This window comes from Protopterus annectens, chromosome 1.part2 (genome assembly GCF_019279795.1).
Source record: "Protopterus annectens isolate FY-2018-M chromosome 1.part2, PAN1.0, whole genome shotgun sequence".
Taxonomy (NCBI): Eukaryota; Metazoa; Chordata; order Ceratodontiformes; family Protopteridae; genus Protopterus; species Protopterus annectens.
This window is the reverse complement of record NC_056727.1, coordinates 928,085,389-928,110,858: the sequence shown is the minus strand read 5'-3', so window position 1 is coordinate 928,110,858 and position 25,470 is coordinate 928,085,389. Positions and strand designations below refer to the sequence as shown.

The 25,470-nt window shown below is 41.1% G+C and overlaps 1 protein-coding gene across 1 annotated transcript in view; it reads left to right on the top strand.

Annotated features, from left to right (window-relative positions):
• Window positions 1-582: 582 nt before the first annotated feature.
• EPHX1 (epoxide hydrolase 1) overlaps window positions 583-25,470 on the top strand; it is a gene marked incomplete in the record, with an annotated part of 687,022 nt that continues 662,134 nt past the window's right edge. Inside the window, 1 exon segment of the mRNA XM_044059800.1 lies at window positions 583-999.

The window sequence follows — 25,470 nt, the reverse complement described above, 5'->3', positions numbered from 1 at the left end:
TGTTTGGTCCCGAGGGCGCGTGGGTTATTGCTATAATACCTACCTATATTTGCATTGCCTGTGCTGTTCCATATAATATTTATGTATTTCAGCTGAAAATAATTGTTTTACACAACTACTAAGAGAAGCTTATATTTTTTTCTCATAAAATCTTAGATCCATACCTCTCAACTTTTCGCAGAATATGTAGATTTGTGCCTCATATTGTTGGTCTTTTCCACTCTAAATTTGTGATTTTTTTGCTGGTGGGGTGGGGGATTTTGTGGCAAATCACTGAGGACTGAATTCACTAAATAATGGCAGGTACTTCTGCTTCGGACTATCGTTCAGAAAACGTTATGGTAACACAAGACCTTTCACTGTGGCAACTAAGTTTATAAGATCTCAAGAGGTATGCTTAGGATAGTTGCCGTTTTTATTTCTTTTTTGCAAGACAAGTGTCCAAAAAGAGACGAGCAGTACCAGTGACCACTTTAAGCCATTACGGTGGCTCGCTTTGATTAGCAAGTAAACCGTGTCATTCGCGCACAGTCCCTATTTAGTTCAAATCCATGAAAAATGCATTTTTGCCATCCAAAATATGTCTGCTTCCTTCTACACTTTTGGAGGGGAATTTCCATTATAGGATAACAGCTTGAAGTATAAACTAGTCTCAAAACCAGAGAGATATTCTGTATAATCCCCGTACTGTTATGTATACTAATCCAACACTCTTTTTGCACCTAAAAATACAAGAATGAGAAGTGATGCGTTGCTGAACTGTTGCATAATATGAGTTGCGCATCATAAATCTGTGCCTGTACTCTTTCGTTACTAACTGGAATTTTTAACGGCGCAGGACTGGCTGGCTCTAGAACCGAAACTACTGAAACAGTTTTCCAGTTTGGCATCAAAGTTAAATATATGTGCATTTCGAGAAAGAGGGCTCTCCCAAAGACGTTACACGTTGTTTGTGTGATTTTATTTGCTGCGCAGGCTGAAACCTACCTGACGCTGCAGGTAGTTATAGTTTTGTTTTCGCCTTCCCTGGACTCGGTTCGTGTTTTTATTCCGTACGTAAAACATAATGGTGTTTGTACTTAACTGTCGTTTCTTTGTTATACTTCTCAACTGCGCCTGTACTTACTTATCTCGTATTTTTGCTTAGTCCCTCGTTAACTTGTTCGATTTGTTGGTAAATTGCCGAGGTTTATAGTTAGTAATTAACAATAGCTACAGCACATTTTATGGTATTCTTGTTAGGAACATGTGTGTTGTTGCAAAACCTATTGACTCTTCATGTGCATTGCAGTAATGTTTAAATTGTTCTTCGTTTTGGAACGTTTTCCTCCAAGTATATTTTGTCTTTGCCCCTGATTCTCGAAAAAAAAATGTTTAAATATTTGATTGTAGTTCTTGCAAAATGATTGGGGGTGGGGCAGGGGCTGGAGCCGTAGCTTTCAGTTGCCCCCCCCCCCCCAAAAGATATTATTGTTCATGTTTGTTGTTTATCGGCATGTTTTTCAACTGTCTAGATAGAATTTAGCAGAATGTCTAGATTTTTTGCTTCATATTTTTGGTCTGTTCTGCATAAAAAAAATTTTGGCCCGTCATTAAGGATTAAAGTCACTAAATAATGACAGGCAGGAGTTTCACGCCAAATTGAGTGTTAATGCAGAACACGTTATTCTGTAAGCTTTGTAAGTTTATAAGAGCAAATCGAGTTTGGACCTTTGTCCCCAATCCCCCGTTATTTTTGCTGGTTATAATGGAGAATACTGAAATCAAAAAAATGTCTCTGGGACCGTGATTTAAAATGTTATGACATCAGTACACGTGTACAACTATACGTTTATTGCAACACTTCGAACATCACGCAAAGACACTATTTCAGTCCAGTGTTCTCCATTATCACCTCTTGCCTTTGTCCATAATTTTTATTATAAAAGGTTGAGAGGTATGCTGTCAATTGGCCCTGATTTTTTTCTCATATTTTTTGCCCTATCTGTCCCTTGTAAGATTTTTGATTTCTAGTAAGGCACTGAGGATACAGTCTGTCAGTATAGCCAGACTGAGTTTCATGCATCTTTTTGTTCACAAAATCCATGCTGATGCAAAAACTTGTTGCCCTATTAACTTTTTAAGTCATTTAAGAATAATATTTAAAATAAGTCTTTGAATTTGGGCTTGTGTTCCTTCCCCTACCCATTAATTTTGTCTCTGCCCCGTGAGTAAAGCAGTTTTTATTCTTTTGTCTGGGAATGGGTGACCAGTGAAAGTGATGGCCTTGTCAGTTGTCTGTAAGCTTTCTTTCTAGTGCTTCATTTTCTGTATTTTCATTTGCACATACACAAACGGCTACTTTTGCTTCAAAGTAATATACATTTTTAAAGAGCATGGTTACACTATGTTACAGAGAACATATATTGTAAATTGAGTATGTAAACTAGATTAAGTTGCCAATGAGCAGTTAATGGGATCAGCAAAATGATTCAGTCATTTGCGCATTTATATGTGATACATGGCACCAGGCATTGTCCTCCTGTTGTGTAGTAAATACTGAAGTAGAGTGACAGACAGCTGTTCTGTTATGTAATAGTAAATTTGAGACTGAGGTTATGAGTATTGCTCTGTCTTTACAGTGGAATCTGAATGATAGGTCTCATCACTCATTTTGCTGGCCTGCCTCACTGTGTTCAGGAGGTGTTAGGAAGTTAATAGGGGGTGGGGTGGTATGTTTGGGCACTCATAGTTGTTGCCCGGCCATGTGTTTAGCAATATTGTCCTTAACTGTGAAAAAGTCCTTTCACATGTGGTTTATTCCTTCCAAATTATCTTTGGTTATTTTTTTCCTGTTTTCTTTATTACTCAACATGTGTAATTATTACAGTCTGTATCTATACAAATATGTATATTCTTGTCTACCTGTAATATTTGGAGTGTACTGATTACACCCCAATATTTTTTTTTAAACAAAGGACATCTTTATTGAATTTTCACTTATGTCAAAGGCAAACATACAGTTATATAAACGAAAACAAACCATAGTGACATTTTTAGTTGCAAACATTCTACATCACATAAAGTCATGTCACAAACATTACATAGCTCATTTTTTCCTTCCCTTAAACCTCATTCATCCATCAAAACATTATTATGCATGTGTTGTCCCCACAATTCACATTTTTTCTATGTAATTTACTCCTGCCAGATACCATTCCCAGTTCTTTTGTCTCTTGTTACTATATTCACTATTTCTAATATGGTTGGTTTAGACTTTGATTTCCATTTTCAAGTAATTGCTTTTTTGGCAGCCGCCAGAATTAAACTCAGCAAGGCCCTATTTTGTCTAGTCAGATGAAATCCTGTATTACAGCTCAAAAAAATCATTGCATTAGTATTTCTGAAAGAGTAGTTTGCAGGGAATTTTTTAAGTCTGCCAACTAATTACACTCCCCAAAAATATGTTCCAAATTACCTTTTTCTTCCCCATCACACTTGCAACATTTGCAGTCTACCCGAGTTAAAAACAATTTGGAGTTTGCTTGGGATATAAAAATACCTATGCAAACACTTCAAGCAAAAATCCTAAATCTTCTAGACTTTGTTACATATTTGGGAACCATACATCTAATCTTCCATTGATTTATTTTGTGAATTGCTTATTCAACCCCCCCCAATCCTTTCTAATCTCCTTTGATTAATTCTTATATATATACTACAGTATTTTATATGCCCTTCTGATTACCCTTTTTTAACAACAGTTTCTGTTCTAGATTTAACTAAAAACTCTACCAGTGCTGGTCTTTCACTTAATCTCCGTATACCCTGCTCTTTGCTTTTTGTTTCTCTGATATCAGTCCTTGATAGGGAAAGCAGTCTCTAGTCTGCAGTCCAAATGTATTCTTGGCCTTTTCCCATTCTGTTCCGTTTCCCCATCATTATTTGCTCCCAGTACCTTGTTTACTTTGGCAGTTTTCTCCAGTAAATTCCAGACCCTCTTGTCTATCCCCTGTACCCCTAATTGCAGTCATTCTTACGATTGCACCTGGAGATTGAGAGAGGAATGACTTGTTATAGTGTGGTTCATGAGTAAGAACATATCTATATCAAGTTTGCTCTGGTTCTTGTGGATGCAGTTAATTGTTGCAAGTTCCCACAGTTTTGTGTTGGAAACTAGTGAACCGCTTTAAAAGCTGTATCACACTTTTTGTTGCCAAACTGATTACAACATGGACCAAAATGCACCTCTAATCAACCAACAGCTTTCAAAGCTGTTGAGACACTGCACAACTGCACAATCAACTGGAAACAATGTACACCTTTAATCAAACAACAGCTTTAAAAGAAACACTGTCTTACAAAGAATTATGATTGGATCTCCAGTTAGATTTGACATTGAGAGTTTTGTCTCAGTCTTCTTTAGGACTGACCAGCTGGACATAGCAGAACACCTAACACTTTCCTAGGCTACCCTACCCTTTCCCCTTTTCCAGTAATTCTCTCTGCCTAAGGACCTCTCTCATGATCTGTTTAGCTGCATCTAAAATCTGTTGCACTTTCAAAACACCCAGAGACTTTCACTTTTGCCTTCAGCATTTTGAGCTAACCATTTTAGGTTTGGTATCTGCTATTTTTTTTGACTTGCAGATTATTCTGTTGTATTTATTTATTTTTCCTTCCCTATTATATCGTTATGTATTGCATTAAGGTTTTCTCTTCCCTCATCTGTTGGCTAGTAACACTTCTGTAGTTGTAGATGAAAAACTAGTGTCATTCTTTCTGGAAATTTGCAGGGCTCAGATTTTGCCTCAAGATAAACGCCATGAATATGTTAAGTGTCTTGGGAGAGTTACACTTTTCTGAAGACTGCAGTATTTGTGCTGTAAGTCCTCCACTTTAAAAGAATGTAAAAACAGATTGGAACTATAGAAGCTCATAGCCACCTATAGTCTTGGATTTTGTGTGTGTTTTCCCCATTTGCACTTGTCTTTCCACAGTTCCAATGACTGCTGTTATGGTATTAGAAGTTCAACATGCATCCATCTTGTATTACTCTTGCAATGCCCACCTGCATTTTAATTACAGGAATTATTGTCCTCAGCTCCTTACAAACATTCCAGTTTCTCTCCTCCACCTTCTGCATGTCTGACTACTTGTATATTCTCCCGAGTCTTGGATATCATTCCTTCTCCTTTTTCTTCTGTGACTGCTCTCAGGGTACTACCTCTTGCCTTTTCTACCATCTTCTCTTTCCATTTCACCTTTTTCACTGCTTTAATTTGTTCATGATTTAACTGAGTCATTTGTGTGTGTGTGTGTGTGTGTGTGTGTGTGTGTGTGTGTATGCATATATGTTTGTGTCTTTTGGCTTTTCCTGGTCAGGGGGGCCTCCGGTCCGCTAATGATGGGTAGTTGAGTTATCAGTACCGGCTTGCCAGGCCTGATGCACAACCTTCAACCGAAGGTACGCCCATCCACGCATGTCTCCACGCAGAAGACGCTCTAGCTGAGATCAAAACTGGGACAGTGTACTGTGAGGCGACAACAACGCCAGCACCACCACCACATGGTACTTTTTATATATATATATATATATATATATATATATATATATATATATATATATACACACACACACACACACACACACACACATTTTCTTTTTATTTTGCATAATCCCAAGCCGTCCTGTTTCTAAATGTTCCAATTTGCTTTCCTTTCCTTTCCATCCCTCTGCAGTCACCATAACCCCCTTACCTACATTGTATCATTGTTTGGTAACCTGGCTTTTATTCAAAGTGGGCTTTTGTCAAATGCATGCTATTTGAATCCATATTGAAGGGAGGAGTGCATTAGTAGAGTGCCAACAGCTGTCAGGTTGCAGAGTACCAGGTGCGCTCTTTTCACTTTATTTTATTTTGAAAGAGTATGAGTAAATTGTATTTCAGTGTGTTGGCTACAGTTTCATTGTTCATAGTAGTTCCTCTAATCTTAGCTTTTCTGATACCATTCAGTGTTCCAGATACATTTCTTTGACTAAATTTAAATTGAAAGTAGAAACAATGGCACCTAAAATTCAGTTTAATAGTCATATAAGTTATACAGATACTTGGAGTTGCTTACCTTTCCTTCTGTGTAAAACGTAAGAGCACAAATGATCCAGCATTTAAAAGAAAAACATGATTTTGATACTGTACTTCTAAAATTTGATTCAGACTGACAGATGAGATTATAGACATACAAAATGCAAGGCCTTACTACTGGGTTTAGTCTTGTTCTCTTAAAAATTAAAGATGGATAACGTATGATGTAATGTGTGGTCCTATCTCGCCACATTCTTAACTGACGGGTTCGGAGCCAAGAATCGGCTCCGACTCTGCCACTATTTACTAGCTCGAAGTCTCTGGCTGGGCCCTAGTATCCCAAGATGCACCCCGCCCAAACCCCCAGATCTCGTTTGCCGCTCGTAGTGCACAGACGTGGTCTCGAGCTTGGCTGTGGCTAAGTACCTTATTTAAACTTTTTTTTTAGCTTATTTTTCTACACTTTCTGTCAAAAGCTGTTCTTACAGCTACGTTGAGTGTATCCTGTGTTTTGCGACTAGTTCAGTTAATTTTTTGTTTTTGTGGATTCCTTGTGTTTGGTGGGCTAGGCCCATTTAATTTAGAGGGCCTTAGCCTCTCCTGTGTCTGTTACGTCTGTAGGGGCGTTTAAGTTAGAGACCCTTCCTTCAACTAGCTTAGTTTAAGTTTTTTTGTGGCATCCTTGTGTTTGATGGGCTAGGCCCGTTTAAGTTAGTGGGCCTTAGCCCTCTCCTGTGTCTGTCAACTCTGTTGGGACTTTTAAGTTAGAGTCCCTTCCTCCTGCCTTCCTTATCTTGTGTGTGGTTTATTGTGAATTACCATGTCAGGCAAAGATCAGAAGGAGCATTAGCCTTCTGGTTTTAAAAAGTGCGCCAAATGTTCTTATAAGATGTCTTTAACAGATGGCCATGCCATCTGTGTGTATTGTTTGGCGCCATTCATTTGCAAGAATCTTGTAGTGTTTCACTCCTTTAGTTCTAGAGTCTTGCAAGAGAGGAAAAATAAATTGATTCTCAGGGGCCTTGTCAAACCTGCCTTTGAAGAAGCTTTGGAGTCTGCCTCCCCTAGTGGGAAATCTAAATCTAAACCAAAAAAAGAGATCTCCGGCTCCATCTAGTTCCTCGGAGCCATCGGAGAAGATATTAAGACAGCTCCACCTTCCTCGGCTCCATTGGCTTTGGAGCCTAGGGAAGGAATTCCTGTGTCTGAGTCGGCTTCCTCGGCTCCATTGTTATCGGTGCCACAGGAGGTTTCTGTGGCACTGGAGCCAGCTTCGGCTCCGATTCTCTTGGAGCCGATTCGGAGCCCTTCTGCTAGTCTAAACCTGGATTCTCTGGGTAAGATATCTCGACCACCTTCTGTGTCCTCCAAGTTTTCCAGGTTGTCGGATTCGGATGTGGATAGAGTGGTGCAGAGGCTCCTTCAGGCACTGATGTTAGCCAGGTTATTTTCCGCTCCAGCCCAGTTGGCTCCAGAGCCTTCCCTCTTGTCGTTTCCAATTATTCCTCCTCCGGGCACCTCTGTGTTGTTGGAGCTGAGGTGTTCTGCGTCATGTGAGGTCCTGGGGTCTGCGCCGATACCCCCGTTAGGCCTTTCGGCTCCGACCTCGGCTCTAACCTTTTCGACTCCATCTTCTGGTTGTGGCACCCGGGTTTCCTCGGTCGGACCCGAGGGGGATACATCGGGGCTTCATCCCTTGGCTCCAAGTCTCCCTCTTGGTGCCTCGGCTAAGGGAACCCCGACTCCGATTGTGGTTTCGGAGACGAGTCGGTCCTCTGATTCCGGTGGACCCGCATTCGAGGCCATGAGGAGCGCACTGGCCAGGTCTTCAGTGACTTCACTCGAATCAGCTACTGCTTCCTTTGACACTGGGGCTGGAGCCTCTGACGCCAGAGGGGCTCGAAGGCCTGAGGATACTTCCATATGCGGCCCCCAGCTTTCTGAGGGTCCTTCAGATTCGTCGCCTGAGGAGGCCTCCCAGAAAGAAGTCGTGCAAGAGGAAGCACGTTGACTCCCTGAATGAGTCCATCACTTCTGATACCGACCTCGATGACGCAGACAGGTCCCCCAAGTTGTCCTCCGATGATGTCTCATTCTCCGATATTCTGGAGATTTTAAGGCAGAGAGGCGACTGGCCTTCCAAATCCCCATCTGAGGACGAGTCGGTCCTCCTCAAAGCCTTCAGAGCCCGACCTTCCGCCTCCTGGGTGTCACCGCCCTTCGAATTGTTAGACCTTATTTGTCGAAGGGTTTGGGAACACCCTGACTCCGTGGAACCGGTGCCCAGCCGCCCAAACAAGTTTCTGTCTGCACCCCCGGAGAAAGAGTTCCTAACTAAAGGAATTCCTGTAAATGCCATGGTGGTGGTGTCTGCCACTCAGCAAGAAGTTGCAGAAGCTTCTGCTTCCGTTCATCCTCCTAACAAGGAGTCCAGGAGTATGGATCGGTATGGGAAGCGTACCCTGTCTTCAGCGACCTTTACTTTGCGGTCGTTGAACTATCTTTGCCACTTTACTAGGCTCCAAAGAGATCTCCTTAAGGAATTGGGAGATACCCTGGCGGGTAATTTGCCTGAGGCGGTGAATCAGACGGTCAACGCCCAGTTGTCTACCCTTTCCTCTATTGTCAATTCATCCATGAGACTCATATCCTATGCAGCCAAAGGAGCGGGTAGGGCAGCTAGCTCAGGCGTAGCCCTCAGGAGGCAAGCCTGGATGCGCCTGTGTCACTTCGCCGATGCCTTCAAGTCTTCCTTCACTGACGCCCCCTTTGATGGGTCCTCCCTCTTTGGACCCAAAGTGAAAGACACTCTCAACAGATGTGAGCAGGAGGGTAAGACTTTGTCGTAGGGGCCCATTCCTTGCCTCCCTCTAGGCCTTATCCCAAGGCACGGAGGGGAGGCAAGATGTGGTTCAGGAAGTCTCAGAAGTCTTTCCCCGTTGAGCATGGTGACCCCCCCCCTCCAGGGGCAGAGGAGGGGGGAATTACTCTGGAAGGCGCCGCCCTAGAGGCGGAGGAGGCCCCTGCAACTCAGGAGACCGTGAATCGTTTCGTGGATCCTCCTACCAACGTCCCTGAGGGACTGCCCGACTGTGCTACTCCGGAGCCAGTCGGGGGCCATTTTTCGAGGCATCCTCTAGCCTGGGAAAGTATCACTCCGGATCAATGGGTGCTCCGAATAATTACCGGAGGTTACACCATTCCCTTTCTTACACCCCCTCCCCTATCCAGAAAAATCCCAGACGTTCCACCCAGTCAAAGAGGTCAAGCAGCGCTAGAGGTATCAAAACTGCTGGAAAAAGGAGTCATCCAACCAGTCCTCTCAGACCAGATCGGATCAGGAATTTACTCAAGATTATTTTTGGTGCCAGAAAGGACAGGGGACCTGAGGCCCATTCTGGACCTCAGCCGTTTAAACCGATTTGTACTGAAGTCCATGTTCCGAATGGTCACTCTTCAGTCCATTTTTCCTTTATTGGAAAAAGGAGTATGGATGCGCTCCATAGATCTCAGGGATGCTTATTGCCACATCAAGATAAACAAGGCATCCATGAGTCACCTACGCTTCCGGCTGGGAGCCAGTCACTACCAGTTTCGTGCTCTGCCTTTTGGTCTCACCACAGCCCCCAGGGTGTTTACCAAATGCTTAGCAGTGGTGACAGCCCACTTGCGACGTCAAGGATTCCAGGTTTTTCCTTATCTGGACGACTGGCTTCTCACCGCCCCCTCCAGGCATCTAGTCGTTTGAGCCACGAAGGCTACCATCACACTGGGCCAATACTTAGGGATTACCTTCAACTGGGAAAAATCTGTGTTGCGGCCATCACAGCGTGTTGCATTTATCGGCGCAGAGCTAGACTCCGTCCAAGTGAGAACCTTTCTTCCAACAGAAAGAATCAAAGTGCTACAGGCTCAGGTGTTAGCCTTACTACTCCTCAAGAAAGTCCAAGTCAGACTTGCTCTTCAACTACTAAGGTCCATGGCGGCTACCATCATGCTAGTACCGCTAGCCAGGCTACATATGCGGATCCTCCAGTGGCTGGTCTCGGTCCAGTGGTCCTTTCAGGAGTTTTCTTATCCCATTCTCATCACGGAACAATGCCGACAAGACCTACATTGGTGGCTTCAGTCATCCAGTCTAGACATAGGGAGACCACTGACCCCCCCCTGTCTCCTACCACCACTGTGACCACGGACGCTTCCCAGATAGGTTGGGGTGGCCATTATCTGGGCAGAACGGTCCAAGGCACATGGCAAGATCACAAGGTACACTTGCACATCAATGTCCTGGAAATGAGAGCAGTGCTTCTAGCATTGCAAGCACTTCAGAGCTCTCTTCCCAAGGGGACGATTGCTATTCTTTCCGACAGCATGTCAGTCGTCTGGTACCTAAACAAGCAGGGTGGAACCAGGTCCTATCCCCTTTGCAGAGAGGCCATGAGAGTGTGGAACTGGGTGGTGTCTTCTCAACACTTTCTAGTGGCAACGCACATTCCGGGGAAGTCCAATGTGATAGCAGACGGGCTAAGCAGAGCTATTCTGATGCCTCACGAGTGGTCCTTGAACAACCGAGTTGCAACTCAGATCTTCTCCAGGTGTGGTCAACCTTGCTGCGATCTGTTGCCAGCCCCCTCAATGCCAAGTGCAGCAGGTACTTCACTCTGATCCCCTCCCCCTGGGGGAGTCACCCAGGGACGCCCTAGCCCACGATTGGCCCCCAGGTCTGCTCTATGCCTTCCCTCCGTTCCCTCTATTATCAAGAGTGATTCAGAAGGCAGCTTCCTTGGGAAGCAAGATGATTCTGATCGCACCATACTGGCCTCGTCAAATTTGGTTCCCCTTTTTTCAGAAGTATACAGTGGGCGACCCTTGGACTCTGGAACCAGTACCAGACCTATTGACTCATCAGTCGGGTCAGTTCCATCCATCCCTACGAACCCTCAGGTTGACAGCTTGGCTGCTCCACTTCCATCCTTAGTTAGACTACATTCCTTTTCACCTGAGGTGTTGCATATTCTGTTGTCCTCCCACAAGTCATCTACCAGAAAACTATACTCTAGCAAATGGAAAAGATTTGCTATCTGGGCTGAAGCACACAATCTAGATCCCTTCACAGCCCCCTTGTCGGCGGTATTAGATTTTTTGGCTATGCTCTTCAAACAGGGTTCCGCTACCTCCACTATTAAGGTACAGCTGGCGGCCATTTCTAACTTTCACGTCTCACATGAGCCTTCCCTTATGGGCCATAAACTTTGTAAAGCCTTCCTGAAAGGAGCCTGGTTACTCCGTCCACCATTGTCACAACCAATTTCACCATGGGATTTAAGCTTTGTGCTTCAAACCTTAACTTCTACCCCCTTTGAACCGGCTGACACTTGTGAATTAAAATATTTATCTTGGAAGACAGCCTTTCTGGTCACCATTACTTCAGCCAAGAGGGTATCGGAGCTTCAGGTCCTTTCCATAAAGCTCCCGTATTTGGTCTTCCATAAGGATAGGGCTGCATTGAGACTCAACCCCTCCTACCTTCCTAAGGTATCTTCTACCTTTTGTCTTCACCAATCCATTGAGTTACCAGTTTTCTTTCCAAACTTTTCAAATGAAGCGGAATTCAAATTCCACCAGTTGGATGTTCATAGATAACTAAGGTTTTATTTGCACAGGACACAACCCCACAGGAAATCGGATCAATTGTTTGTGTCCTTCTCAGAGAACAGGAATGGTAGCCCTGTGACTAAAGGTACTATTGCTAAATGGATCAAGGATTGTATCTCCTTTTATTTATGCATCAACAGGCAGAGATTTACCTTTCCCAGTTAAGGCTCATTCTGCCAGGGCCATGGCTGCATCAGTAGCTTATCATGCTAGGCTCTCCTTGAATGCCATCTTTGCTGCGGCCACCTGGTCCTCTCCGCACACCTTTGTTTCTCATTACAAGCCTGATTTGGTGTCGAGACTGGGCTTCCTTTGGTTCCACGGTGCTCTGGAGTATTGTCAGTGAGCCTCCCAGAATGTAGGTGCTAGGGACGCTGTCCCGTCAGTTAAGAATGTGGCGAGATAGGACCACATTACATCAATTAGTTATGTACTCACCGTAACGTCAAATGTATGTGGTCCATCTCGCCTACATTCTTACATACCCGCCCACCGTCCCCCGACCTGTTGGACTTGGAGGAGATTATGTTCTTAGACCCTTCTGAGGATGTTATTTTTTTCTCTCTTTCTCCTTGTGTTATTTCTAGGAGGTTGTGTATGTCACTCTGTTATATTGTTGGCAAACAAAATCTGGGGGTTTAGGTGTGGTGCATCTTGGGATACTAGGGTTAGCTCAGCCAATCAGAGACTTCGAGCTAGTAAATAGCAGCCGAGACGGAGCCGATTCTCGGCTCCGAACCCGTCAGTTAAGAATGTAGGTGAGATGGACCACATACATCTGACGTTATGGCGAGTACATAACTAATTGTTTTATTATGTCAGTTTTCCTGTTTGTTGCTTTATCTTACAATTGCCAAACATTAGTCCCGTTCACTAGCTTTGTGCTCATTTCTTGAGAAGATGTACTACCTCCTTCCCGTGTTTTGACTTCTTGACACAAATGTCAGCTTCCCCATTTTCATTCCTTTTACTTCCCTTCTACTTTTCCCATGGTAATTCATTAGCCCATGTATTCTCTGTAGTGAGTGGTTGTGTACATAGTGCATTTAAATCCATCCAACTGTGCTGTTCCCTCTCAAAAATTCCCTAAATGCTCATTGATGATTTATATTTTTACATAAAAGAAACCACAAATTTGTCTTCCCTACCTCAAATCGCAGACTACTACCACCTACATCCCTCATCTTTAGTCCCCATCAGTGCTGCTTCCTCCTAAAACTGTGATATGTTACTGTCCCTCCCCTTTATTCATTTCTCTCTCTCTCATAACACTGAATCCTTTTCCCTTAATTTCTTCTGTTCTTTCTTTGTAGCTTATGCTCTTGAATTATCACCACTTCTTGTCTCCTGGTCTGCCCAGCAGGTTACTCATTGGTTGTTCATGCCCCATGTGTGTGCAGTCCAGAGCACCTGACACAGTACTTCTTTCCTAGTAATCTGTACCTTTCTTACCAGACCTAGGCCCCACCCTTGATTACTGCTGTCCCACCTAGACTGCAGTTTTTCTGTGGTGTTCACCCTTTGCCTTGTCCTTACCCAGCAGCTGTAGATCACCCTCTTTCATCAAGTATGCCAGTCAGTCTCATTAACAACTGTCCATCACCTCTCATCCCAATTACATAGCCTTCCACTGTGGGTTCTTATTCCTCCCATCTCCACCATTCCTTCTTTTTGGTACTAACTCTTTACCAAACCAGCTAGTGCCAACTTTTTTTCCTTTTCTTTTGACTTCCCACTTCTCCCTGATTCTCCTTTTTTACCGTATCTCCTCTTTAGTTTTGTTTTTCTGTGCTTTATATCCAGTCCTTTTCTTTTCCTTACCTTTTACTTTCTCCTCCTGTATTGGTCCCTGTCCTGTATTAATCTAATAACAATGATCCATCGTGAAATGCTGTTTTATACTCCCTTACACTTATTCTGCCTGGTACTCATCCTAATTACCCCGTACCCAATGCACCTTTGTCCTCTGGGGGAAAAATGTGCATCTCATTTTAGAGGATCCAGGACAGTTTTTTAATCCTCTCTGTTGACCTTTGTAGCAGCAGATTAGTTTCCTGAAGATGTCGTTCTTGGTATCCATTACATCACTGTCATTTATATTCATATAAACTAGTAGCGTATCATTTATTGTCCTTGTAAGTATTACGATATACCTGTCCGATTCCCCACACCTGCTTGGCTTCATTCCCTACTCCATATTCGTGAGTAGCTTTTTTGCTTAACTGAAAAAGTCCCATGCAGGGTATCTTTCAGTTTAATTAAACTATATTATCATGCCAAAAACTTCTTCCCTGCTTCCCTCCAAGTAAATTTTGTGCCTTTTGTCTTTACTTTCTAAAGTTCTCATGCCTGTTATTGAGCTGAGTGTCCCAGCTTAAAATTAAATCATGAAAAGTTAATTATTTCTCCTCTGCAAAGTGGAAAACAAAGCCCCAAACTGCATGTCAGTACTTGCAAATTTCTAACCTCTTCCCTTTGCTTCAGTTCACAGTTTCATTATCCATGTTGCTTGTATGGCAAATCAGCATCATTTTGTAGGTGTCCATTTTCTTATACATTAAATCTTTAAATACTTCCAAGCATAACAAAATCTGTTTTTAAAATAATTAAATAAACTTGATATGCCTACAATCATTTGCATGTAACACCTTCTCCAGCACACACTGCTTACTTGTCTTCCTTTTAATTGCTCCATATGTTCATAGGTTTATACTTGGCTAATGACCACCAGGGTCTTTATAAGCCTAGTTGTGCAACACAACCCAGTTTTTTTCCCCCAGTACCTTGGACACCTCTGTGGAGGGGGTATGTTAGTAAGGAGGTTGCCAAGGGTTATGTGGGGGGGGGGGTTAATTTACTTACTGTCGACCTCTGTCCATCAGAGACATGGGGGCCAGACCAGGGGTGAATTTGCAATTTCCCATCTAATGATCAAGGTTTTGTTTGAATAGGGTCAAGGATGAACCCTGCTTCACATGGATGAGCAGCTTATTCCATAGTTGGGGGATCCTTTAAGATACACATCTGTCTCTCCAGGATGTTCTGTTTGTATTGCAGGTAGTTTAGGTCGTTGGATCTAGTGTTTCTGGTACTGTTTGTTTTGTGGATGTGCAAGAGGTCCATCAAAGCTGGATGCGAGGATGCCTTGTATGCCAGTCATAGACCACCTCCTCAGTAACCTGTAGGAGACTGAGTACAGAGATAGGGCCTTAAGGCTGTCTGTGTAGGGAAGGGTATTCATTCCCTGGGGTTCTCCTGGTGAGGAACCTTTGAGGGCAGTCCAGTTGTTGTAATTGCCTAGTTAGATACATGTCAAAGGGGGCTGAGTAGAGTGGTACTGTAACTTCCCTGGACCTGGATGTCATATCCTTGCTTATGAGTTGGGCAGTACAGAATGATTTTCATAGTGTCCTTGCTACTTGTTCGTCAAAGACCAGGTTACTGTTTAACATATGTTTCCAAATCCCTGTTTACTGGGTTAGTTCTTAAGTGTATTTTATCGATGGTGTAAATTTGTGTTAGACCCCCTTGTAGGATGCAAGTGTCATGGGGTAATCAGTGATAGCTCCAAGTTTACAAATCATCTGCTAACTTGGTGAGCCAGAGGCCTTTAACATTAGCCTTAACTTCTGAAAAGTAGATTCCAAACAGTAGCAAACCCAACATGGAGTCCTGGGGTACTCTGCTGATGACAGTCTCCTGGTGGAGGTGGTCTCATCGATCCTGACTACTTTGGTCCTATCTGTAAGCCCGCCAGCAATCCAAAACGTTATATAGGGATTTATGCCTAGTTCTGAGAGTTTGATACAATATCTTGCTCAGGTGTTATTGGCAAATGCCTTGGCCAGGTCAAGGTAAGTGGTATGCACTGTTTTCATGGTTTTGTATGTATATAGTAGGATAATGACCACTAGGGCCTTTACAAGGCTAGCCTTGCAACCCAACCCAGTTGTGTCCCCGTGTATCATGAATGTTTATTAGGAGAGGTTATGTTAGTTGGAAAGTTTCTAGTGATTAGTTTAGGCATTACTGTCTGCCTCTGTCTGTCTGAGACATGGGTGCCAAAGCTGGGATGAATTTCAGCTTTCTCATCAACTGGTCAAGGTTACACTTAAATAGGGTCAGGGATGGACTCTGCTCCACATAGTTGGGGAGCCTGTTCCACAGCATGGGGGTCCTCTGAGACATGTATCTGTCTTGCCAACATGTCTTATTTCTGTCACAAGCAAAATTTGTCATTTGATCTAGTAGTTCTGATGATGTTCATTTTGCAGAGGCAAAAGGTCCATCTGAACTGGATCCAGGGATGCCTTGTATGCCAGGCATAGATCACAACTCAGTAACCTGTAGGAGACAGAATATAGAGCTAATGCTTTTAAGGTGCTCTGTGTAGGAGAGTATGTTTTATAGCCTGGATCCTCCTGGCAAGGAACCTTTGTGGGTGTTTTGCTTTTGCATACGTCTTGACAGGTACATGCCGAAGGGGGCATTATACTCAAATGATGGGTCTGATAAGGACAGAATAATGTGGTACTATGACTTCCTTGGACCTGGATGCCATGGCCTTACTTATAAGTTGGGCAACATAGAATAGTTTTTCTTACTGCTTTGGCCACATGTAGGTCAAAGGCCAGATTATGGTCTCCATATGTTCCTAGATCCCTGACTACCGAGTCAGCTCTTAGGGGTAGCTTATCAATGGGGAAATTAACCTGGATGTCAGTTTTCCCAAAAGGCACTGTAATGTATTACCTGGCACAGAAATTTTATCTATGACTTGAGCCAGTCATTTATCTGTGTTAGGCCCTCTTTAAGATGTTTGTGTCATGGAGGGAATCTGTGATATCTCCCAGTTTGCAGTCATCTGTGAACTTGGCCAGTTAGAGACCCTTGACATTAACCTTTACCTCCGAGAAGTAGATGCCAGTGGTGACTGGTTTCCTAGTGGAGGTGGTCTCACCAATACTGACTTCCTAGGTCCTGTCTATGTGAGTCATCTGGCAGTCCAGCAAGTTATGTAGGGATTTATGACCAGTTTGGTGAGCTTGTCAACTATACCCATGTGTGGTATTGTATTGAACGGCTTAACCAGATCCATGTAGGTAATATGCACCATTTTCTCCTCACTCATTGCCTTGGTGACCTCAAAGAAGTCTACCAAGTTTAGTAGGCATGACCTCCCCTTGACCAAGCCAAACTGAGTTGGGTCCATGTCTGAAGGCTGCCAGTGTCCTTGTGTGTTTGTTTTTTTTTTTTTTTAATAACACTTTTATTGAATTATCGCTTGTGCCACAGGCAAACTTGCATTTATATAAAAATAATCAAACCATGTTAACAAGTTCACACTTGCATATATTATAGGCAAAATACATGATGTATAATCTAAGCAACATTGCATAAATTATTAAATCCCTGGCTTGTCTTAAACCTTGTACCTTATTCCTCCTCCAAAACATTTTTCTGCATGTATTGTTTCCACAATTTCCAATTTTTCTATGCAATTTACTCCTACCCTTTTCTAAAGATCCCTGTTCATCCTTTGTTTTTAAGCAAGAAACATCTTTATTAAGTTATCACACATGACCTAGGCGATCATACATTTATTTAAATGAAAACAAACCATAGTTATATAATTTTATTTGCAAGCATTATACATCATACTGACATAATTTTAGTTGCAAACATTATACATCACTCGTAATCCATCCAGTCATTGTCAGTCAAACATTATGTAACTCATTCAAATCCTGCCTTCTTTAAACCCTGTTCCTCCTCTGTATGTATTGTTCCCACAATTCCCCTTTTTTTCTATGTAATTTGCTCCTACCCATTTCTATAAAGATCCCAATTCCAGTTTTTATTTCTATTGTTATATTTTCTACTTGTAGTAAAGTTGGCTTAGACTTTGATTTCCATTTTCTAGTATTTGCTTTTTTGGCACCCACCATAATTAAACTCAGCAAGGCCTTACTGTGTCTAGGTAATTCTGATTTTCTGTCATAGCTCAAAAAATCATTTCCTTAGTTGCACCAATTTGTTCAGACAGAGAAATCTACAGGGAATCTTTAAAGTCTGCCAACTCGTTACACTCCCAGAAAATGTTTCCAATTACCCCTTTCTTCCCCATCATATCTTCAACATTTGCTGTCTATTTGAGGAAAATTATTTGGGGTCTACTTGGGGTATAAAAATACCTATGTAAATGCTTCTAAGCAAAGATCCTAAATCTTTTAGGCTTTGTTGCATATTTTGGAGATGTACATATATGCCCCCATTGTTTCTTCGTGAATTTTGTATCCAATCTCTTGTCCCAATCCTTTCTGATCTCCTCTGATTGATTCTTACAGTTACCATGCAATATTTTGTATGCCCTACTAATTATAATTATTATTAAACTTCTACTCCTTCAGGAAGCAATAGACTACTTCAACTCTACCTTCCTATCTGTACTAAATTCTCAGGCCCCTAGCAGAAATGTGTGTGAAATCTAACTATGCCCCTTGCTTAACAAAAGAAACACAGTCTCTACTTAAATCTAGAGACAAGGCCTGGGCAATCTGGAACAAATCAAAGTCCCAATCCACTCTACAAACCTATTGGGAACTTAGAAATAAAACAAAGCAACACATTAAACAAGACATAATAATAAATTACTACTCAGAATTCCAATCAAAGCACCGCAATAACCCACAAAAATTTTGGACCGCTATAAACAATGTAATTCTACTGTCTTAGCACTGTCCAACAATCAAACCCCCTCGCCTATCAGAACTACCACTGCCTCTTCCAATATTAAATCCACCTTCTCCCTGCAACCTGTAGCTACAGAGATGATTAAAAAACTGCTTAAAAAGCTAAAACCCATCACATTAGCTGCAGACAACTTGCCTGCAGATTTCCTAAAACTAACAGCAGATAGAATAGCCTATCCTGTATCAGTTCTTGTCAATAGGTCCATAGCAGAACAATTCCCTCCCATTTGGAAACCCTCTCATGTTATAACTCTACATAAAGGTGGCTCTTCAACAGATCTCTCTAACTACCACCCATTCGCAATATTACAACCACTGTCTAAAATACTAGATAGGGTATTCACATACAAGTTACTGATTACCTGCATGCTAACAAACTTATAACCAACACTCTGTTTCGATTATTTCATAGTACATCCACTGCTCTAATGTCATTCACCAATACTGTCGGCTATCACAGGAACAACAGTAAATATGTATCCTCTCTCTTCCTTGACCTATCAAAAGCTTTTGATGTGGTTTCTCATAATAAACCTAAACATTCTCTCTGAACTAAACTTTTGTCGATCTGCCCTTGCCTGGTTCCAGGATTACCTTACTGGATGCCAGCAAGAGTATCTTGGCAACAGATGTTATCACCCCTTCTACCAGTGACTCTAGGTGTCCCCCAAGGCTCAATCTTAGGCCCACTGCTACTCTCAATTTTTCCAAATAACCTCCACATTTCAACTCCACAAGCCTCTCGTATCCAATATGCAAATGATTTAACAGTGATATGTGCTGCTTCCTCAGTTCATGAACTTCAAAATATAACACAACAATCCTTTCCAGCAGTTGAGACCTGGCTTACAAACTCACAGCTAATTTTAATCCCCCAAAAAGCCAAACTTATGATTTTCCTACCTACTAAATCAGCCTCTCCCACTAACACTTTCAACACTGTATCACTAAATAACACCATTTCCCCATTGCCACACACCAAACGTTTAGGAGTCGAAATTGACTGCAACTTAAAATTTGATATTCGGATTTCCCAAACAGTAAAAGAAGTTTGCAAAAAACTCTAACATTGTAGAGGAACAAACACTACTTTAATGAAGATTCTAAAGCTGCCATTGCCCAATCTCACTTAATCTCCACACTGCTGTACACCGCTCCCATACTCACAAATCTAAAAAAAAATCAGAGCTAGCAAAACTTGAATCCTGTGATAACAAAATTGCCAGATATGCTACAAATGTACAAGCTAGAGCCCACCATTTTATAGCACTCGAGCAACTCTACTGGCTAGAGGCTCCCCCTTTCACTACACTGCAACCAGTTAGCCATGGCTCTTAAAATTCTCTCTGAACCTGAGTAAACACCTTCCCTACAAATATTACTTCAGCCATATCCCACTAACAGAACCCTATGCTTCACTAACGCCACATAAAAATCAAGTCAACCAGAAATCAAGCTGGAGATTCTCTTTTTTCAAATTGTATAGGAAAAATCTGGACTGCACTACTAGACAACATTATAACTGCTGCATCTCTAGCTTAGTTTAAAACACCACTAAAAACCTACTTATTCAACAAATGACTTTGTCCTTGCCCTACTCCAGACTAACTTCTTACTGTGATTATTACCTTTGCTTCTTTATTACCTTTGCTTCACTCACTATTTCCCTCTCTAGTCTATTACCTATGCCTCTTAGCATACTGACATTCACAGCACTATACCATTCCAGAGCTGATGACATATTAGACTAGACATGTCAGTTTCTTTTTGTAAAGTATAATCAGAAAGTGTGTAATGTCATATTGGTCTCTCTAATTACACAGAAATGTATAATGATGCATCTTTCTGCTTATTGTTTAATCTTTTGATTCCTACTGATCTCGGTTAAAAGTTATTGTGTATTATCTAAACTTAGTAATCTATTAATTAGCCTTTATGTATAACTGCTTGTCCAAACTGTGTGTGAGCTAGTATCTTAATTTCTTTGAACTACGTATACTACTGATGTACTGTACTTCTGATGTTCACTGTGGAGCTTTTCTCCCCGGGTCTCGGCTGAAAAAGGACGCAAGTCGAGTCGGACTTTCCTAGTAAACAAATGTAAAATAAAATAAATAACTATTTCTTTTTAACAGCAGCTTCTGTTCTAGATTCTACTAAAAACTCTACCAGTGCTGTATTTTCACTTAGGATAATGCTATTTCCTTCTCTAATTAATTGTTTCCAATACTTTGGTTCTTTTGCAAGTTTTCTTCAATAAATTCCAGCCCCTGCTTGCCTATCATCTGTATTCCTAATTGCAGTCATCCCTATTGGCAGAATCTCCTTTCTTGATTCCTGTGATTGTTTAGTTCTTATAATACTTTCTGTTACTATATTCTGTATGGTTATTGTTATTCTCCTTAAGTATCTGCATCCAAAATCTCAGTCTCTCCTTATTACTTGAGCTTCACCCTGTTTCATCATCATCCCTTTCCACTTTGAATTATAGGTTTCTGCTTGTGCTATGTATAGGGGCCTTAACTGTCTAGCTCTGAAATACCCCTTCAAATCGGGTAATTCAAACTGCTTTGTTCATTTGGAAGAATCAGCTTATCCCACTTGACTCTTGCTGACACTTCCCCTCCCAGATAAAATCCTTCAGCTGTTTATTAATTGCTATCCACAACTTCTCCTGTGGTTGATAAAAATATGCCTCACCTGTGTATAAAGCTAAAGGGACTAAAACATTTTAACTCCTTGTATCTTGCTATCCATGTCCATATAACAGAGCTTCCAATTTCTCAGTTTTTGTATTCTTTTAGTTTCTTCCCACATATCCTTAGCTGCCTCATCAGAATCCTTTTTAATCCATACTCCTAAGTAGTTAACTTTATCATGTTCCCATAAACCTGGATTGTGCTGAACCAATTTGTGTATGGGTACATAATTTAGAACTATTGATTTTGTTTTAGATTTATTAATTTTGTATCCTGAAAACCTTTGAAACTGCCTCAAAATGTTCCACAACACTGAAATATCCTTTTCTGGTTTTATCAGGTTTAAAATATCATCTGCAAATAGAGCCAGCTGTTATCTACCATACCAATTATATCCTTGAATGTCTGAGTCTCTTATTTTCTTTGCCAGTAGTTCTAAATATAGTGCAAATAACAAAGGAGAAAGAGGACAACCCTGCATGGTTCCTCTGCTCAAACAGAAATTATCAGAGAGGAGCCCATCCACTTTAATTTTTCTGATCCCTCATATATCCTCCTAATCAACCTTGTAATTTTATGCGGGAATGCAAAGCTTCCATTGCCCTGCTCATAAACTCCAAGCTTACTCTGTCAAATGCTTTATCTGCATTAAGATCCAACAACAACAGTGATATTTTCTTACATTCATCTTCCCTCTGGATCATCAGTATTCTGTTAATGTTGTCAAATGTTTGCCTACCAAACACAAAAACCACAATGATCCATATTTATCAATTTTGGCATCACTTTTGCCATTCTTTTAGCCCGTATAGACAAAATCACTTTATAATCATGGTTTAGGATTGAAATGGGTCTTTATGAAGCTAGATCTGATGGATCTTTACCCTCTTTAGGTATTACAGCCACCATCGCTTTCTTTCAGGATATTGATGCGTCTCCTCCTCTTAAAATGCTGTTAAACAAAACCCTCCAGATCTTTCAGTTTTTCCCCGTAGCTTCCAGACTTCCACAGGAATGACATCTATTCCTGGAGACTCTCCTGTGGATTGGTTATTCATCCCCATTATTATCTCGTCTCTTCCTATCCTGTTAGTAATTGAGCCATATTTACCTCCTTGGCATATTTAATTCTTCCATAAAAAATTCCACTTGTACCTTTTCTTGATTTCCATATTTCTCTGCTTTATACAGGCTTTCATAAAATTACTGTAATATTTCTAGTACCTGTACAGGATAGATTATCTTCCTTGTTATAGGCTCCATAAGCTTGGTGACAGCCCTTTCTATTTTCTGTTACCTGAGTTCTTGTACTAAAAGCTTTTGTACTCTGGCGCTGTTATCAAAAAGTAGTTGCTTAACAGCAGTTTTTCTAAACTCATGCATATTATAGAGGTAATCCTTTATTTTCTGCTTAGCATTCTGCAATTAGTCTTCCTCTTGTTCTGTGAGATTCCCCACGTTCTGCAATACTTTTAACATTTTGTCAGTCCCTCTAAATAATTCTTGTTACTTCTTAACCATATCTCTCTCTTATTTTCCATCCTGTTTTTAAACTCAACTTTAATTTTATCCCACTCCCTAGCTGTATTTTCAGAAGAAATTTCTAACTTCTCTAACAACTCCTGCATAATTTCCACTACCCATTCCTTAAATTCCTTGTTTTCAAAATATAGGTGGGAAAGCACCAGTATCTCATTTTTATTTCATTACCCTGTGTTTTTATTTTAGTTATTATTGGCTTGTGATCTGAAATAGTTATTGGATGCGTATCAAAACTTTTGTTCCTGTGAAATGCAAGTTCTGATCCTATGTCACATCCTAGAAAACTTTTTTCGTTTTATTGAAAGCCCTCAAAAAAGTACACCCCTAAAACCTATTAACTTGATACTAACACACAAAATAATGTACATCTTCCAATACTGAAAATTTACCCTCCCAATAGGAACAGTTGTCCCAAACTGACAGCCATACTGACAGATTTGGGTTAATGTAAAAGGAAGGTTACCCATGCTAATGACACGTGGTACAGCCAGTGCTTCTACTAAGTGCTGTCTGGTTTTTGTATTGTCTTTTTTATTGCTGTCCGATAATAGAAAAATACTTGAATGTTTTCAGAAAACATTATCCTAGCCATTGAAAGAAAGCCATTAAAAGAAATGTATTCTGTTTTTATTGCTCTTAATCAGATTGTCTCCATGGGGACATGAGAACCAGGTACAGAGTTGCTTGTATAAGCATTTATTTATTTATTTGCTACAGGAAAGCTTTATTATATTCAATGTTGTTTTTTATTTATTTGCTTTCTCTTAAAACTTGTTACTTAGCTCAAGCCAGAGGCCTTAATCCAGTCATTCCTTTATGCAAGAATGAGAACAAGCGCATCAGTTTTTCTTCTGTTATACTCTTTTGACCAGACTTTAATTTTTTCTTAAATTGCAGTAAATGCATTTCTTAAAACTGAACAAGGAAAAAGAAAACAAAAGAAGGGGAAAAACAGGGAATCTGTTTACTTTCATATCCCCACTACCCTTGAAAATTGAGAAAACTGCAGATTGTATCATGCACTATAAAATATTACTGTTAAGAACAAACTTTTGTTTTAATTCAGTTAACTCTCTCCATCCTCATCCCCTCTCCTAAGTGTTCCTCCACACATTAATGACTTGAAGTAGGGCATATACTTTAGAGTCCCCTATAAGTTTACCAAAGTCAAAGTCCAACATTTCCAGTTTCTCTTGTTCTGTCATGTTTCACAAATATAACTAATGCTTTGTAATCCTACATTTGTCAATTTCTGACTTGCTGGCTTTAGTCTTGTTTGTCTCCATCTCCAAAATCCAGTCTCTGCTTCATTTCCAGTCTTCTCTTGGTTCTGCTAGTCTACTCTTGTGCCCCCCTCTCTCTCAAGCATTTTACATTAAAACATTGGAAAAGATTTCACTGGCACAGTCTGTGGTCTTTATTACCAGAAGAACAAGAAGAGGAATTTCCTTCTGTTTCACAGCTCACTTTTTGTTGGACAAATTTTCGTATTTCCTCCTTGGCATGTTCTGCATCAAAAATTATTTTGTTTGTGTAGGAAAGAATATTCTGAAGATTGCTGGGTACAGCAGTTTGAATCCCATGACTGCTTCTCTATATTCCAGGATTAGTGGACCAAATTTACTCCTCATCTGACTGGTGTACTGTGAGTAATAATTTTCCACAAACACTGTACTATATCCCACTTTTAGTATTTTGTCCTCCTGCCACACTTGTCAGAATCAACTCCTTCTACTGGTCGTATTATATCTTTACTATTAAAAATCCAGGTTGCTTTCTCACGGCCAGGTTTAGAGCATGCACACAATGTGCCCTTTCAGTTAATAACTCCTGCTGTGGAATAGCAGTCCAGCTGCTTATTTGAGCTTTCATAAAATTAATACAGTCTGTTCCTTCCAGCTTCTCTGGTACAGCAGAAAATTTCAGGTTTTGCCTACTTGCTCTGTCCTGTAATTATATTATTTTTTGCAACATTTCTTCTTGATCAGTCTTATTCAGACAACCTTTTCTTTTCATCTTCTGATTTTTGCATTTTTACCACCTCATCTGAATATTTGTTTAAAGCTTTTTCCAGCCTTTTGTTATTTGGGTTGATGTAGTCCATCGGTGTTTTGTTTATTTTAATCAGCTCTGAGTACTTTTGACCTCCTAGGTTATTGGAAGTCATATCTTGCACCAGAGCTGGAGCTTGCACAGCCGTTTGCTGAACAGTTGCAGAATTCTTCACAGTCAGTGTTTTTCCTCAACTTTTGTGATATGATTTTCTTTTAGATTCTCTGAATTTCTTTTTTGCCAGCATCCAGGCAGTGCACTTACTAGCCAGTTACTGAAATTTACCCCAAAATACACGTTTACTGGCTCTCTTCTGAGTTTTTGACTTCACACCAGAGAGAGCTGAAATTTAGCTGTTACCCATTGTGCAGCCATCTTGGAACTCCCATTGCCTATGTCTTTGTTGATCATCTCCATGATAATTCATTCCATGGCTTTGCATGTTAGACTAGTAGGCCTGTTTCTGCAAGCCGGGCACTGTCATCAATTCCCCGAGTGATGTGGACATCCTCCAAGAGGGTCTCACCCAAACAAATGACTGGTGCCAGAAACATGGCCTCAAGCTGAATATCAAAAAATGCATCATCATCCCAATTGGGGAGAGTGACGTCCCCACAAATTATCACATAAATAACTTCCTAAGCATGCAATCAGTTGTGAGGGATTTAGGCACCCAGGTTGATAGCAACCTGACTTTTGACCACC